The sequence below is a fragment of the Callorhinus ursinus genome, unplaced genomic scaffold (assembly GCF_003265705.2).
Source record: "Callorhinus ursinus isolate GAN/ISIS: 27379988/994484 unplaced genomic scaffold, GSC_fseal_2.0 scaffold3, whole genome shotgun sequence".
NCBI classification, from domain to species: Eukaryota; Metazoa; Chordata; class Mammalia; order Carnivora; family Otariidae; genus Callorhinus; species Callorhinus ursinus.
This window is the reverse complement of record NW_027397065.1, coordinates 69796333-69814470: the sequence shown is the minus strand read 5'-3', so window position 1 is coordinate 69814470 and position 18138 is coordinate 69796333.

Sequence of the window (18138 nt, the reverse complement as noted above, 5' to 3'; positions counted from 1 at the left end):
CACCCTGGGGTTATCACTTCTTTTTAGACTTTTAAGGTTTGGCACTATATTCTAGCACTGTTTCAATTTCCTATTCTGAATTCTAGTCACTCCACTCTTACTGCATATTTATTATATCTTCCTAATTTGTGAAAGTGTATAAGTTAGTGTAAATAATTTGGCACAGAAAGACAGGAAAATGGAAAAATAAATACAATTTTACATGTATTTTGAGTCTTTACAGAAAAATGACCTCATTCTATGTTACCCTCATTTTATATTTCAACATATGCCATAATAAACTAATTACTATCCTCACTCTGTAAAGTACTTATTTTATAAGTAATTTTATTTAAAATTTATTCATAATTTAGAAACTGTAGAATAGACCAAATTTTGTTCTCATAGTCTAATGAAAATATTTGCTGCCAGTCTCTCCATTATTTAAAAATAAAATCTAGCCTCCATTATTGTAAAACCCTTTGAGAATTAGTTTTATTAATGTACAATTTTATTTATAAAAGCCTATATGTAGCTAGATTTATAAAATCTACATGTCTTGACAGTATTTACTAAAACTGGAAATTGTGCAAAGCAATAAAATTATTCCTGAAGGAGACATAGTAGGCCAGACACCTTTTTAAATATATGTTTGCCTTAAGTTCTAAGTTTTATTAAATAAGAGCTCGCTTACTTCTTAAAAAATGCTCATTTAAAAAAATAAAAATTCAATTTAATTTAAAAAATAAAAATAAAAAATGGTCATTTAAAATGGAAAATATTTAAAAGATAATGTTTTTTTTTAAAGATTTATTTATTTATTTATTTATTTGACAGAGAAAGAGAGAGAGAAAGAGAGCACAAGCAAGAGGAACAGCAGAGGAAGAAGGAAAAGCAGGCTCTCCACTGAGCAGGGAGCCTGAAGTGGGGCTTGAGCCCAGGACCCTAGGATCATGACCTGAGCCGAAGGCAGAGGCTTAACCAACTGAGCCACCCAGGCACCCCTAAAATATAATATTTTAATCAAAATAATTTCTTTTTTTTTTAAGATTTTATTTATTTGTCAGAGAGAGCGAGCGAGCATGAGCAGGGTGAGCAGCAGACAGAGGGAGAAGCAGACTCCCTGCTGAGCAGGGAGCCCAATGCAAGATTCGATCCCAGTACCCTGTAATCATGACCCAAGCCAAAGACAGACACTTAACTGACTGAGCCACCCAGGTGTCCCCAAAGTAATTTCTTCTTAGACACAATTTAACAATTTTTGCCTTTTGCTTTCTTTCAACATATTTAGTAATTACTAAATTTCTAAAAATATCTTATGTAGTCTGTGTTAATATGACACTGAATCTCAAGTGTACTGATTGAATAAATATGGTGTTTATACATAGACATGAAACAGTTTAACAGCAATATTCTGAGCTTTCAATATTAGATATAGCAATGGACCCAATAAAAGGTGTTTGATAGTGAAGAAACTGAACAACTTACAGCAATAATAAATACAACAATAGAAATAAAACGAATAACAAAAATGTTATGGTTCAGGCCCAGTTTTCATTTTGTATATATTGGTGTGTTATTTTTTGCCAAATGTCTTATAAAGTTTCTTTTCTTTTCCTTTTTTTTTTTTTTTTTGCCTTTTAAAGTTTCTTAAAATTACTTACCATAATATACTCAAAGGAAATTTTACAGGCATACTGCATCAAGAAAAACTCTAGGCCATACTTGGCTACAGATCAGCATGGAACATGAAAGAACATGGAGAAATCATAAAACATATTCTGAACCAAAAGAATCTATACATGAACCACAATAAACTCAAAGTTTTATAGTTTATCAGAAAGCCATAACATGGAAATATAAACACATTGTTTTCTCATCAGTGCCTAGAATTCTATTTGGCCATAGTAACATCAATAAATATTTGATGACTGAATAAATAAAAACCAAACCATAGCTATAGTTGCATTTATTGAGGCTTTAGGAAATTAAATGAAAAATCTAAATGATAGATTAAAGATAGATTGATGATATATATAGGACAAGATAATTTAGTTAATGCATGTTCCCAAATTCTCAATTTATATGCAGTTCTTTATAAAGTTCCACATTACAGGACTATCTTCCAAGGGTTTTAAGAAAACTTATGGGAACTGAATACATCAAACATTTGCTGAGTAACATTCTTACTGAATTGTATCTGTATAGGTATTGTTTCAACTTCTGTAACAGAATAATCTATTCTGAAACCATAACTATAGGCAATAGTTAATATAGAATATAGTTTATTTATCCTCATAATGAATTAATATTAGCAAAGTTTCACTATTTAAAATGCTCCATAAAAAATAAAATAAGAACTTTTACATTTATATTGTCTATCTTCAAATCATATAAATTTTACATTAGTTTAGGAGCCAGCATGCTTCTCCTCACCAAAAAAAATAAAACTAAAAATAAATAAATAAATAAATATCATTTATTTCCAAAATAAGACGTTAAATACAAGAAATTATATAGTTGTGGCCTGTCAATTTACTGATAATTACAACAATCTTTGTTATTTATTTTGAGGCTATATGGTTAGGCATACACAGATTATAGATTTTATTGTTCTGATAAATTGCTCTCTTTTTTTTAGGTAATGATCTATTTCATCACTAATATCTGACTTGAGGTTTGAGGGGGGTTTTTTTATATATATATAATATTAGTAGACCTTTTCTTCTTTTTAAAGTATCTGCCAAGTACAACTTTAACTTTCTTAGATAATTCTAGAATTACAGCCAGTAATTCTATTACCTATCAGAGATAGTGACTGTAAAGCAGACAGTACTTCTGGGGTTTTATTAATGTTCTATTTCTTCATCTGAATGGTGTTCAATGCGTTCACTGTGTGAAAATTCATTGAGCTGCACACTGACAATTTTTGCACTTTCATTAATTCTACTAACACAAAAAATAAGTGTTAATCAATTTTTTGATGTGTTTTTCAATGTCTAATTGCTCTTTAGCAATAAGCTTTAGGTAACTGGGGACAAAGAAACTATGGGTGATGAAGGATACTAGTCCAGGGAATAGTGAGGCTGAGCCTTAAAATCCTGTATTATGGCTGGATGCCTTACAGCTGATCCAACAGGGAGAAATGGTCAGAATCCTTAAAATTAGCTCTAATGTCATCAGAGATAAAACAAATAAAAGATGTTGAAGGGCCATTTGATTCACCTGGTGGGCTATTTGGGTTGCTGCTCTTAAATTCTGGAGTTATCATTCCCTTTTGGGAGAAAGAAATTCTGGTATATTTCTCTAAGAACTCTCCAACCACTAAAGAAACTGGGGTAGAGGAACTAAGTAGACTTGTAGTACTCTGAGGCAGGGCGGGCTGTTGAGCTATTCATTTCCAGTCTGGAAAATTCCTTACATGACCAGTTAAGTGGAAGGAGTGGAAAGAGCCTCTGTAGTTCCTTGGAGCCAGTAACTAAGCCAAGGCTGGCTAGAGGGCTGAAGGTGCCTAGAGCACTGAGTTTGCAACCGTCTATTATCCAATGTCCTGGCTTGTTGTAATGATGGCAGAGATGGGGGGGTAGAATGAGGGAGTTCTGTTTAGACCTCCATTTGTTGGAGTTACGAATTAGGGATTTTAGCAGTCTTTTTAGTTGACTCTCCTATGGTATGGGTGAACTGATTCGTTAACTAAAAGAGGAGTGGACATAGTTTTTTGCTTTTTTATCCTACCCTGATTCTCTTAACTAGTAGAGAAAGATCCCAGTTCAGCCTATTAATGAATATAGAGTTAAAGGCTACCTGAGTGGCTTCAACATTTAGAGGAAGGCCAGGATTTTCCTTAAAAATAATTTGGAACCATGCACATGTTTACTGAGTTTCTGAGTACAAGCCTGAATTTTATTCCAATCAATAAATTTTGGGAAAGCCCTAGGTGTCTCCAGGTGACATTATTTAGTGATTGCCTGATCATATATAGAACACGGCCTAACCATATACAAGGCAGGAGGTTGGTCTCTTATTTACAGTTCTAGAGATTTTCAGGATCCCAATTAGTTGTTTTCATTCAGTATCAGGCCTGGCCTTCTCCAATGAGCATGTGAACTAGTTAGTACAGACAAGAAAACTAAGTTCGAAAGACTTCTTAAATTCCTCAGCAAATCTGTAGGGATCCTTAGCTACTTTGAGAAATCTTTGACTATGGCTCACAGTTCAGCATGAGTTTAGAGGACATAAAAAATTAGGGTCTGAGCATAAGGATCCTCAGAGGGTCTGATTTTAAAGGTGCAGCTTCTAAGTTCGTCGAGAGGGTTACATGAAGAAGTGGAGGGTAAAAAGAGCTGCCATAGAGAAAGATAAATTAAGTGTGTGGCGGGGAGGGAGCAACAAGACCTCTGATGCTTTTTTACCTTTCTCATTTTTTTTTTTGCCTTGGCAATTTAGAAATGGTATTTTCTAAAGAAGCAATTTTAGAGTTCTGAATACATTGGAAGCCTCACAATTCCAATTGAAATAAATGTTCTATTCAGTTTGTTTTATTTTAGAGGTGTGGTCTTCTAATTTGGTTCTAAGAAAAGTAAGTTTTGGAAGGAAGTTCCCTATAATGGTCATTGGGACTATAAAATTATTTTTCATTAAGTTAATCAATTAGTTAAAAATGCACATGAGGGACCATAGGTTTTGAACATAAAACTGGGGTCCCAGAAGGGGATGCTCTCAAGAGAATTTAGCAGATTGAGATCCCATTATTCAAAATCAGAGGTTCAAAACAAAAAACAAACAAGTACTCACCAGGAAAGACAAAGCCTTTAAACAGATCCCAAATAAAGTCAGTTCAACCCAAAGGAGGGAGCTCAGATCTAAGAGGAGACTTACCAAACCCAAAGGAAAGACAACTCACAAAAGCAGAGAGTGCAAAAGACTCACGTGGGTACTTCACACAGTTCTGGGGTAGTTCCTCAGGGGTTCATCCTTTTCAGATCCCTCTTTGATCACCACATAATGTTGACCCTTAAAAAACAAGAGCTAGCTAATTTACCAACAAAATGAGCTTATTTGGGAATAAAAAAGAATTGCAATTCAGAACAAGCAAACTATACCCACAGGCAAGTCTGGAGAACAGCTGAGAGGGGCTTGCTTTTATAAGGGAAAAGCAGAAACTGAAAGATGCTGTTCTGGCTTCTCAATTAGTGGAGTGTGGTGGTTTCTCATTGGCTGGGCTGTTGTTGGGATAGGAGAAATCCTTCCTTCCTTCTGCTGGGGTTTATAAAGCAAGCTTCTTCCTGTTGGGGATGGTGAAGCATATTTCTTACAATGAGGGGTAGAGCATGAAAGCTCCCCCTCCAGGCCTTTCCAACTCCATTTTTAATGAGGTTTCCTTTATTTTCACTTTGAAGACACAGATGGATTGAGTTCCAGTCCCTAGAGAATTATTTATTATTATTAATATTTATCCTCTCTGCCTCAAGGAACTGCCACAGTTGTAACATCTCGGTGCCTTGGTCTAGCCCACATTAAAAACCCTCCTCTTGAGTTTAGTAATACACATTTAGAAAACAACTGAAATTATTGTGGCTTCTTTCATTAGTTTTATTGCTTGCTGAATTGCCTTTGCCAGAGCATGAGCTTAATTGTTGAGGCATTTCTAAGTAGCGATCTGTAACAAGACAAGAACTACTGTTCAATTCAAGCAGTTAGTCCCCTCACAGGTTAGAGAGATGGGGAGGTTTATTCCTAAATGATAATTTACAGAGCACTTCCTTGTCTAGAAATTGTCAGGAGAATTTCTGATCATCTTATTAGCTTAAACAACACATAAAATTGCATAGAACTCATTTTCAAATTTTGCCCAGAATATTGCCCCAGGAGCAGACACTTAGATGCACCTTACTATGTAATAGGCATAGTGACAAGCAGTTTATGTGTATAATTTAATCACCATATCAAGTCTATGAATTAGTATTAGCCTCATTTAACAGAAGAGGACTGAGGCACAAAGATATTAGGTCACTTCCCAAAGACTCAATAATGTCTTATCTCTTTTATTTAATGTTGGCATTACAAAGATCAACTCTGCCCACCTATGGTCCCATCCAACTAGCATTCTTTTTTCGAGGCTGCCCTCTTGGTTTTATTCAAGAATGCCAATAATGAGATAAAAAACCGAGTTTCAACCAAATTCACAGCAGTCTAAGGTAGAACATCAAAAAATAATTTAGCACTCAAAGACTGCAATGATCTATAAAACAAATTGGAGGTGATTGTACATGAAAAATGACAATCCACATTTTGTCAGTTCTTGTTCACACCTCCTAATGAACAACTTCAGGCACCTCTATAAAGCTGTGTTTCCAGGTACATCTGGAAATTCTCATAACGTCTCACAAAGGTTGAAACATAATTTTGTTCCACCACGCTGCAAACACTAATTATACAGAGGCCAAATGTATGCGAGGCAATTCCCCCAAACACTGGGATTTTCAAAATAAATAGCTCAGGATGCTTCAGGCAAAATAATAATAATAATAGCAATAGTAATACAATAGCAATAATGAAGAAGAGGAAGAAGAGGGAGAAATTCTCCCTTTGCACAGGCACTTTGCTAAGCCTTTTATATTCTTCAGTGTCTCACTGTATGTCATAATATTAATGGAAAATAGGGGCGCCTGGGTGGCTCAGTCATTAAGCGTCTGCCTTCAGCTCAGGTCGTGATCCCAGGGTCCTGGGATCGAGCCCCACATCGGGCTCCCTGCTCCGCGGGGAAGCCTGCTCCTCTCCTACTCCCCCTGCTTGTGTTCCCTCTCTTGCTATATCTCTCTCTGTCAAATAAATAAATAAAATCTTTAAAAACTATATTAATGGAAAATAATTCATACCCACTTTTAATGGATCCAGAAGCTGAGGTTTAGGTAGATTTAGTGACTTGCTCAATATCTCACATGTTGTCAGTTGCAGAACTGACTTTTGAACTGATAGTTATTTAGTATCAGAATCCATTAGAACACTTAAAAAAAAAAATCTTGTGCCATACATACTCAAGAGGTTTCCAAGGCAGAGCTTTTTATGTGCTAATATTTTATAGTTAACAAGAATAAGTTTTTTTTGTTGCATATGAACTACTACTGCTCTGATAATTAGTATCAATCTGAAGCTGCTTTTTAAAACTTTATTATATGCTCTAGAAAACTATTGCAGACATGGTACTTACAGCAGAGACCGCTGATGTCTCCCCAGTAGGAATCTCTCCTTCATCATCATATTACAACTTTTGATTTAAGTTGGGCTATTGCTGGCCAAATTTGATCCTCTGAAAGGCAGATGACAAGATGAATTTCCATGCAAAACATCTATTGAAGGAAATGCCGGTAAGGGATAAAGGCGAAAAGAATCATGAGCAATGGCCTTGAGATGGAGATTTAGGTTTGACATTTGTGAACTGAGAGAAGGAAGGGAGGAGGATTGGGAAAGAAGAACTTCAGACTGCAGCACAGTTCTAAGAAATATTTATCCAGGATCACAGAGAGATCCAGAAGAAAGACTGTTTGTTAGAGAAGTCCTATGTTGGGAAGGAATGGCCTGGCTTTAGGATACCCTCACTGCTAAGTCATTAGCTGGAAATTGCGGAAGGAGAGCATGGCCTCAGTTTGAACACTGGTGGGTCCCAAATGTGTGGCAGGTGGTGGCCATCAGCTAACTACATTTCTGTCTTGAAAGGAAATTCAAGTGGTGCGTTGTCGAGGCTGTTACAACTACCCAGTCATCTGTGAATGTAAGTGCGTCCATATAACTAAGATTTAATTAATGGGATGTAAGCTAATGTGTGCAATACTTGTCCTTACCCTTTAACCCCTTCCTCCATCCGCAGCTAGCACCATGTTCACAGTAGCAGGTCATCTCAAATGATTCGAGGGATAGAGGACAAAGAAGATAGGAGGAGCCAGGGTCCCTGGATAACTGAGAAATGTCATCATACCAACCATTTTAAGAGAAAAAGAAATGTCTATACCCATTCAACAAATGTTGTAGGGTTCTATGGCACACAGCTGAATTTCTAGCTTTACTAATACAGTCATATTTAGAGATGAAATAGAAAGTTTTTGCCGAGGCAGCAATGTTTCAGGGAGATTAAGGAAGGGGGTATTTTAAAATAAATTGTTTTATAAGAAAACACCGTGACAATACAAACAGGTTTTCACATTGGCAGAGACATTGCTGTTTTGATGGAAAAAGAAGGAAAGTTAAATACTTGGTCAAGATGAAACCAATAGAATTGCTGACATGCTGAGAAAGAAGGAAAATTAATGAAGAGTTCAAGATCTTGAAATTGTTGATTGGGTGAATGATGATATCATTAAACAAAACAGAAAGCATGAAGATGGATCAGGACCATTGGGAGGATGATGATGAATTTACTTTTTGTTGAATTAGATTGAATTGCTGATGAAACATTTAAACTTGGTTGCCCCATGTAAGGAGAAGATTGAGTCTGTTCAGCAAGTGAAACAGATTCTTTATGAGCATAGTATCTTTCCTCTAAAAATTTCCTAAACCATTAGAGAAAGTTATGCATGTGAAATAAAGTCATAATGCAGTATTTAGGGTTTCCATTTGTAATGGATGATGGTTTTTTGTTTTGTTTTGTTCTTGTTTTTCATTTACCACATGTGGGAAATATCACTGAATAGTGAAATGATACTTCTTTGTGTTTTTTTGTATACTTCCTACTTTAACCGTTATAAACTAAGTAATACAGTGATTCATACCACTCTTTCATATAGTTTCTATATCCAGAGATGACTAGATCCATTACACTTTATCCTCATCTATTTACCTCTTAGGACTGTAGAAAAATATATGGCTTAGCCATAAATTCCATGTTCTCTTCTCTTGGATTCTTAATTTTGACATGCTCTCTTAAGGAACTTCCATATATATATATTCAGGTTAACTTGCATAAAAATTATAAAACTTTTGACTGAAGTTAATCTGTATTTTAAGTTATAAAAAATAGCATTCATATATGATTTTTACTTTCTGATTTTATACCCTAGAATTATATAAGTTAAACTTCACAATGATTTTTTTTTAATTTACAGATTTGAATATTTCTGCTGGTTAAAGCCATAAATTGAGCATCTGTATTCATTATTTAACCTTCTTTCTTTTCTTTTTTTCTTATTATTTTTTAAATCTTTGTTGTTTGTACTGATGCAAGTGATTTTTACCCTGGGTTGCAAATAAATAGATGCAGATCCAGTCAAGTCTTCGGGTGCTTAATCTTTGGATTTCCTGACAACTCACAACATATCTAGTAATTATGCCATTCAGACATGGAGTTTGCATTATCTCAAATTGTCTGGAATAATAATAATTTATCTAACTTGCTACAAGAAGTTCATCTTTACTTTACTGTGATCCCTTTTCTCCCTGTTAAGTTGCTTTATCTAATGAAATCAGTCCAGAGGGCCTTCGTCGATTTTCTTTTCCTACTCCTTTCATTTTGATTATCTTTAGTCATTAAGCAGCTGAAAGAAGGTACACAATATTTTGTATCTGTGCTGTTTATCTCATCATGTCAGTGAAATAGAGATTCAGATTGTATAATTTGATACAAAAGCACAAGTCAAGCAATAGGATTTCAGAGTGCCTCAACCAAAGTTGAATTATATGTGTCCTACACAATTGAGTTTTCCAAGACACATTTATTTTTTATTTATTTATTTTTTAAAGATTTTATTTATTTATTTGAGAGAGAGAGAATGAGAGATAGAGAGCACGAGAGGGAACAGGGTCAGAGGGAGAAGCAGACTCCCCGCTCAGCAGGGAGCCCGATGCAGGACTCAATCCCGGGTCTCCGGGATCATGACCTGAGCCGAAGGCAGTCACCTAACCGACTGAGACACCCAGGAGCCCATCCAAGACACATTTAATTATGAAAACAATACCCAAAAATATAAAAGTGCTACAAAGAGAGGTCAGTTTCAAATTTTATATTATCCTGCTAACGTTTTATTTTTATTTATTTTTTTAAAGATTTTATTTATTTATTCATGAGAGACAGAGAGAGAGAGAGAGGCAGAGGGAGAAGCAGGCCCCCAGCAGAGCAGGGATCCTGACGCAGGGCTCGATCCCAGGACCCTGTGATCATGACCTGAGCCGAAGGCAGACACTTAACTGACTGAGCCACCCAGGCACCCCCCTGATGACCTTTTAATAATATATATTTCCTGGATCAAGAAAATGGGGAAAAACCAAAATTACAAATACCATGATATGTCAATATGAACTGATTAAATGATAAATAATTGTATTTCTTTTTTTAGTGTTAATATAAGTGACAGTGATGCTATGTAAAAATAATTTCACATTGCATATTGGACACTGAGGGATAGAAAAGAAAGCCCAAGGCCTTGGAGTCCCATCATCTAGAAAGACAGTTTATAGTATATCATGAACCACTTTTGCCAGACCAAGGAATCATCATCACATGGCAAATGACCTAGAGTTTGGTTCCATAAGGCAGAGTGTGAATGGTTAATTTTATGTGTCAAAATCTCTGGGATAAAAGATGCCCATATATCTGGTAAGACATTACTTCTGAGTGTGTCTGTGAGGGTGTTTCCAGAAGAGATTAACATTTAAATCAGTAGAGTAATGAACGTCACCATGACTAACGAGATGGACACCATCCAATCTGTTGAGGGCTTACATAGAACAGAAATGTAAAGGAAGGAAGAATTTTCCCTTTTTGCTTGAGATAGGACACCCATCTTCTCCTGGTTCTTGGGCCTTTGTACTAGGACTGAAGCTTGTAACGTTGGCTCCCCTGGTTCTCAAGCTTTTGACATCACTGGCTTTCTTGGTTTTCAGCTTGCAGATAGCAGACTATGGGACTCAGCCGCCATAATCATGTGGGCCAATTCCTCTAAGAAATTCCCTCCATATTGTTTATATTATATTATATTTATAATACTATCTTATGTATCTTAATTGGTTCTCTTTTCTGGAGAGCCCTGACAAATACACAGGGCGTTTCAAGGCCATCTTAAAACAGATATATTAAAGTAACTCAAGAGCTTTCTAACATTGAAAAGCCATTAAAAGGATTAAAAGGCAGCAAAGTACTTGAGAAGGGAGATACAATATTAGAGTGAAAATTGGTATGTGTCTATCGGAAGAAACAACTAAAAAACTGCAAGTCCTTGCTGGAGAAAGAGACTTGAAGGGGGGTGGAAACATAGCACAAAGGACTAATCTTTTATGTTTTAAACAGTGTATCCCTAATGCTTTATTTAAAAATTATGTAAATTTATTACTTTCCTTTAAGAAATGTTTTTTACAAATTCACTTTTCAAATATATAATTGCAGGGTGCCTGGGTGGCTCAGTCAGTTAAGTGTCTGCCTTTGGCTCAGGTCATGATCCCAGGGTGCTGGGATCAAGCCCTGCTTTGGGTTCCCTGCTCAGCAGGGAGCCTGCTTCTCCCTCTCCCATTCCCCCTGTTTGTGCGTGTGCACTCTTTCTCTGTCAAATAAATAAATAAAATCTTTAAAATATATATATTTCTTAAAATATATATATGTATTTTAAAATATATATTATATATGTAATATGTGTATTATATATAAAAGCAAATTTATATTTGCTTCTCTTGCTATTTTCTACAAAAAAGTATATTTGCAGATAAAATATATGATCAATATTGCCTAAAAGGATCCATATGAAAATATAATTTTCTAACATTTGATACTGATATCTGGCTTAAAATAAATTGTGGCTATTTATAAATGTACGCTAATTAATGTATGCTAATTAAACATGATTATATTAAAATAATTTCCTTATTTGTCTTCCATTAAAAAGATAATTTTATTATATGGCTTTTTATCTGTATATACATTTCCTTAATGTCAGACTTTAGCCTTACTTCCCATTTCTTTTCCTTACATTGCATTGTTTTTGATTTATGCTTATATTCCCCATGAGATGTCAACTGTTAACAAGTAATGTGGTCTCACCAACTAAACTCAACACAAAGATAAAGAAAATAAAATATCTTTTTAAAAACTAGCTGTTGGGGCACTTGGTTGGCTCGGTCAGTTGAGCGTCCGACTCTTGATTTCAGCTCAGGTCATGATCTCAGGTTTGTGAGATCCAGCCCTGCTTTGGGCTCCATGTTGGACATGAAGCCTACTTAAGATTCTCTCTCTCTCTTTCTCTCTCTGCACCTCCCATCACCCCCCAGAATCAATAATAAATCTTAAAAAAAAAAAACAAAACAGCTGTTGTCATCTCATATCTCTTCTGGTCACTTTCTGGGCCCAGGCTGCCTTCTTTGTTAAAAAAAAAAATACATATTTGGAAATTTCCCAAATTGCTGCACAGTAGAAATAGAACTATCCCTAGGTAATAAAGAGAGAGTGGGGTTTCACACAGCACAAAGTGTTGTTAGAGTTCATATCACAAGAGTCAATAAATTATAAAATGTAGTATAACATCAGCTAAAATTGATTAAATTGAAATTAAACCTGCCTAATTTTCTATTTATCTTCCTGAAGAGGTTCAAACCCAGACCTCCTCAACAGTTCTGGGAGGCAATTAGGTAGAGAAAGGGTCTCTTTGATGCAATCCAGTGTCACTAGGTTTTTTTCACTCTGGCAGTTGGACTTGGGAGTATGCTATTCCACAGCAGGTGGGAATTTTAATTATTTTTTTTAAGATTTTATATATTTATTTATTAGAGAGCAAGCGAGAGAGAAACAGCATGAGAGGGGAGAGGGTCAGAGGGAGAAGCAGGCTCCCCGCCGAGCCGGGAGCCCGATGTGGGACTCGATCCCAGGACTCGATCCCAGGACTCCGGGATCACGACCTGAGCCGAAGGCAGTCACTTAACCAACTGAGCCACCCAGGCACCCGAGCAGGTGGGAATTTTAATGCTCAGTCAGCTTGTGACAGTGGATAGAGCAGCAGAAGCAGCCTCTCTGAGACATTATTTAATGTGAGACAAGTTCTGGTTGTAAGAACTGTAATTGTCATAGGTGAGGAAGATAAAACCCAATTACAGAATAATATTAAAGTGAATTCAAGTAGTGGACTGAGGCACTCATATTGAAATGTATTTATACATTTCCAATTTTGTTTGTTTCTAAACTTTATTTATAATCTTACTCTATTACATGTGCATTTTTATCTATCGCTTTTGTTCCAAGGAATATAGAATATCATATCATCGGTCATCAAAATAGACTTGGAAGACACAAAAAGTTATTGTCATTCCCCTTTGTGATAAAAAAGAAAATTGCAAGGAAGGCTAAGTGATTTTCCACCTAGATCACTGCATGAAGTCCCTGGCAAAATCCAGAAGGGTTTTAAGGTCTCTCGAGACCCAAATCCACAAGTATGAGGTAGGCCTATGGGATAACAACATAAACAGGATTCACATCAGCTGTCAATGAAGTCCAAATTTCTCTTGTTCCTCTGGCAGGAACAAAGGAAAAAAAAAAAACAGCAGATACTATTTATTAAAAATATACCATTTTCAGTTTATACTAATAATATTTTGAAATAGCATGAGCTAGAAATAAGTACATATTTAACTATAGTTTCTACATAATCATATTTTAACTACTATTTCTCAATTGTACTATCTTCCCTCACAAGTCCATTCTAATTCTTCTTATTGCATATTCACTATACTGTGTTCATAATTCTAAAATCTTAATATTTTTCTGATTATGTAACAGTTACAGGGGGATTTTACTATATTGGAAAATGTGAAAAGGCTCAAAATGCAAACCTACTTCTTGTGAACAGACATTGTTACCTTTGAAGTGCATTGACATTTTTTAATCTAGCTGGGTATTTTCTTACAAAACTAAATTATTGGACTTTCAGGTGAGAAATGTAGAAATGGAATGAATATTGCTCCCATCCTTATAAGTATTGGGGAAATTGCAAATTACCTTTTCATTGGAGCCTTAAGAAAAATGACATCACAGGGCAAATAACTAACCCTAAACCTGGGAAGAGACAGGAATTATCTGGGAGAAACAAAATCCCAGCATTTGCTTTCGTGGGGCAGATACTATGGAATGCCATATAAGCCAGTAAAATGATTAAGCTAAAAATGTTTAACAAATTGCTAAAGACCAAGTATTAGTAAGAGGTGTGAAAACTCTGAGGTCTTCAGACATATGAGGGTTGCAACCTCATGGTTTTTCCCTACATGATTACCACCAGGGGCCCATAAAGAAGAAAAGAAGATAGCCAGATAAAGTAAAATTTCGTCCAAATTAGGATCTGTACAAAAAGATGATGAGTCTCAGAAATAGAATCAATGAAGATAAAATATAATCTTTGAATTTTAATTGCTCTAAAAGAAAGCTGACTTTTGCAGCAAAAGTTATAACAATTGAAAAAGTGCAAGGTTTGACTATAATGACACAAAGGATGGGGGGGATTAATTGGGAATATGATGTTATAAAATAAGCAGAGACATATATTACTTAAAGGAGATCCAGATTATTTCAAAATATATGTTTTAAGTCCAAGAAATAGAGATGGATATATTGTCAGAATTAAAGATGTTCATTACATGTTGGTCAACTCTCAAGAGCATAACAATCCTAATTATGTATGTAATATACAATAGAATTTTAAAATACATGAGAAAAAAACCAGATAGATAATGAAGAAAGAAATAGATAAATCCACAAATATAATTAGAGACTTCAATACTCCTCTTTCAATAATTCATAGACCAATTAGACAGAAAATGACTTCAGAGACAGATGACCAGGAAAACACTACCAACTAACTTGATCTAATTAACATTTATGGAACATTCCATCCAAAAACAACCACAGAATATACATTGTACATGGAGCATTCAAGAAGAAACCATATGCTGAGACACCAACTCAAACTTTAACCTATATAAAATAATGTAAATTACACAATGTCTATTCTTAAAATGTAACATAACTAAGCCTGAACAAAATGAATGGAAAGGTAAAAATAATAACTTTGGAGTTTAGAAATCTGGAGACACCACTCTAACCAAGTGTTCAAAGTTAGGATCACCAGTAAACCATACTGATGTCACACCCCCTGATATGATGCAATGATCAGGGCAGTTACTTCTGTGGTATTCTTCCCAAAAAGCCATAGGCTCAATGCTCGTCAGAAAGCATCAGACACACCCAAGTCATGAAACAGTCTATAAAACACCTGCTACTATCAAAATTGTCAAGGTTGTGACAAAGAAGGAAACCTGAGAGATTATAATGTATTGGAGAAAATTAAGGAGATATAATGGCTAAATGCAATGTGGTCTCCTGGATTGGATCTAGGAGAAGATAATGAATATTAGTGTGGAAAACCAGTGAAATCAAAACTGTCTTTTTTTTCTTTATGTCATAGGATGTGTAAATTATAATTTTTTTAGTTTTGTTAATTTTGTAGTATGGTTATGTAAGAGGCAATATAAGCTTTGGGAAGGGTATATGGAACTCTTTTGACTATTTTTCAACTCTTCTGTAAATCTACAATTATCTCAAAATACATATTTTTAAAAACTAAATTATTTTGTTCTTGCTCTTTTATAGCTTGTTTTATTCTTTGTCACCACATTGTTACCACTTTTGCAATTAAATGTGATTAAATATTCTTCTACAAAACACACTTTTAGAAGCATAGAATTATCTATCATATGGAGTTAATATAACATATTAAACAATTTCTATTGTATTAAAACACACATATTACCATTCTTTGCTTTTATAAATAATTTTATGGTGATCTTTTTGTTTTTATAATTCAGTTTCTATTGCATCTCTATGTTAAGATATAATACAATGCTGCTTTGTAATTTCCTGATAATTTATGTTCTAAAGACCAAGACCAAAAAGGAAAACAAAATATCAAGCTTGAATATATATTAATAGATACTGGTGCTTAACTTCAGCAAGATTACAAAGGAAACTGGAGTCAATATTAATAGAGAAAAGCTGAATAATGCAATTAAGTGCCTGAAGCAAAGTGACAAAATTCTAAAAGTAGAAGTTTCACATTCATACAGTAAATGTGTACATATTCTGAGTTTCTATGGGTAAGGACTTTTGAAAAGAATAATTAAACACTGAAGAGGGATACAGGTATGTGAATCAAATAGTTACTATCTCCATTCCATGTGCATTATATGCCAGCAAAAATAAGGGGTTCCTGGATGGCTCAGTCAGTTAAGTGTCTGCTCCAGCTCAGGTCATGATCTCAGGGTCCTGGGATTGAACCCCACATTGGGCTCCACACTCAGTGGGGAGTCTGCTTGTCCCTCTCTCCCTCTCTCTCTGGGATGCCCCATTCAGGCTCACTCTCTCCCTCTCTCAAATAAATAAATAAATCTTTTAAAAAATAAGCCATAATAAAATGATAGATCATAAACAAATTCAGAAAAAATATTTAAATTATTTTAATTATAGTAAACTGAAAAATGCATTTCCAGCAGATATCCATGTCATAATCCCTGAAACCTGTGAATATTACCTTAAATTGCTATATTTAAAGGAGGGGTGCCTGGGTGGCTCAGTTGGTTAGGCGTCTGCTTTTGGCTGAGTTTATGATCCCAGGGTCCTGGGATTGAGCTCTACATTGGGCTCCTTGCTCAGCAGGGAGCCTGCTTCTCCCTCTCCCACTCTCCCTGCTTGTGTTCCCTCTCTCGCTATCTCTCTCCCTCTGTCAAATAAATAAATAAAATCTTTAAAAAATAAAATAAAATAAATAAAGAGGGAGGGAGAATCTTTGCAGGTGATTAATTTAAGGATGTTGAGATGGGAGTTTATCCTAGATTATTTTGGTGGACCCTAAATGCCATCACATGTATACAGGAAGGCAGAGGAGATTTAACAGAGAGAAGAGGACAGTATAAAGATGGAGCAGAAAGAGATTTGGAATGGTGGCTTCGAAGATTTGACTAATATAGCTACAAACCAACATATTCTTTAGCCACCAGAAGCTGGAAGAGTCAGGGAAGAGGTTCCCCCCTAGAGCTTCTGGAGAGAGCATAGCCCTGCTGACATCTTGATTTCATCAGAGTTAATAATGATTTTTGACTTCTGCCTGCCACAATTATAAGAGAATACATTGTTGCTATTTTAAGAGACCAAGTTTGTAGTAATATGTTACAGCAGCCACAGGAAACATACAGTAACATATTTTAAATACAGTTAAAATAATTTTAAGGAATTATTAATGAGAATGAACATTAAAATCTGCTTTATCAAAAAAATTAATTTTCAGTTCTAAGCACAAGAATTTTTGAAAAACCATTTCATTGAATAAATAAATCAATAACTAAAAATATTAAAAGTAAATAAAATTAAATAATAAAAATAGAATCAGATAATCATGAATTATCGAAAATATTATAACCATAAAATTGCTAAATCTAAGAGCTTCCTTACTGAAAAATCCAAATATCTATTAGTACATAAAATATACATATATAATTAAATGTGTATATATTTTTTTAAATTTTTTATTGTTATGTTAATCACCATATATTACATCATTAGTTTTTGATGCAGTGTTCCATGATTCATTGTTTGTTCATAACACCCAGTGCTCCATGCAGAACGTGCCCTCCTCAATACCCATCACCAGGCTAACCCATCCCCCCACCCCCCTACCCTCTAGAACCCTCAGTTTGTTTTTCAGAGTCCATCATCTCTCATGGTTCGTCTCCCCCTCTGACACACTCCCCTTTTCTTCCTCTCCTGTTATCTTCTTCTTTTCCTTTTTTCTTAAAATATGTTGCGTTATTTGTTTCAGAAGTACAGATCTGTGATTCAACAGTCTTGCACAATTCACAGCGCTCACCGTAGCACATACCCTCCCCAATGTCTATCACCCAGCCATCCCATCCCTCCCACCCCCAACCACTCCAGTAACACTCAGTTTGTTTCCTGAGATTAAGAATTCCTCATATCAGTGAGGTCATGTGATACATGTCTTTCTCTGATTGACTTATTTCACTCAGCATAACACCCTCCAGTTCCATCCAGGTCGTTGCAAATGGCAAGATCTCATTCCTTTTGATGGCTGCATAATATTCCATTGTGTATATATACCACATCTTCTTTATCCATTCATCTGTCGATGG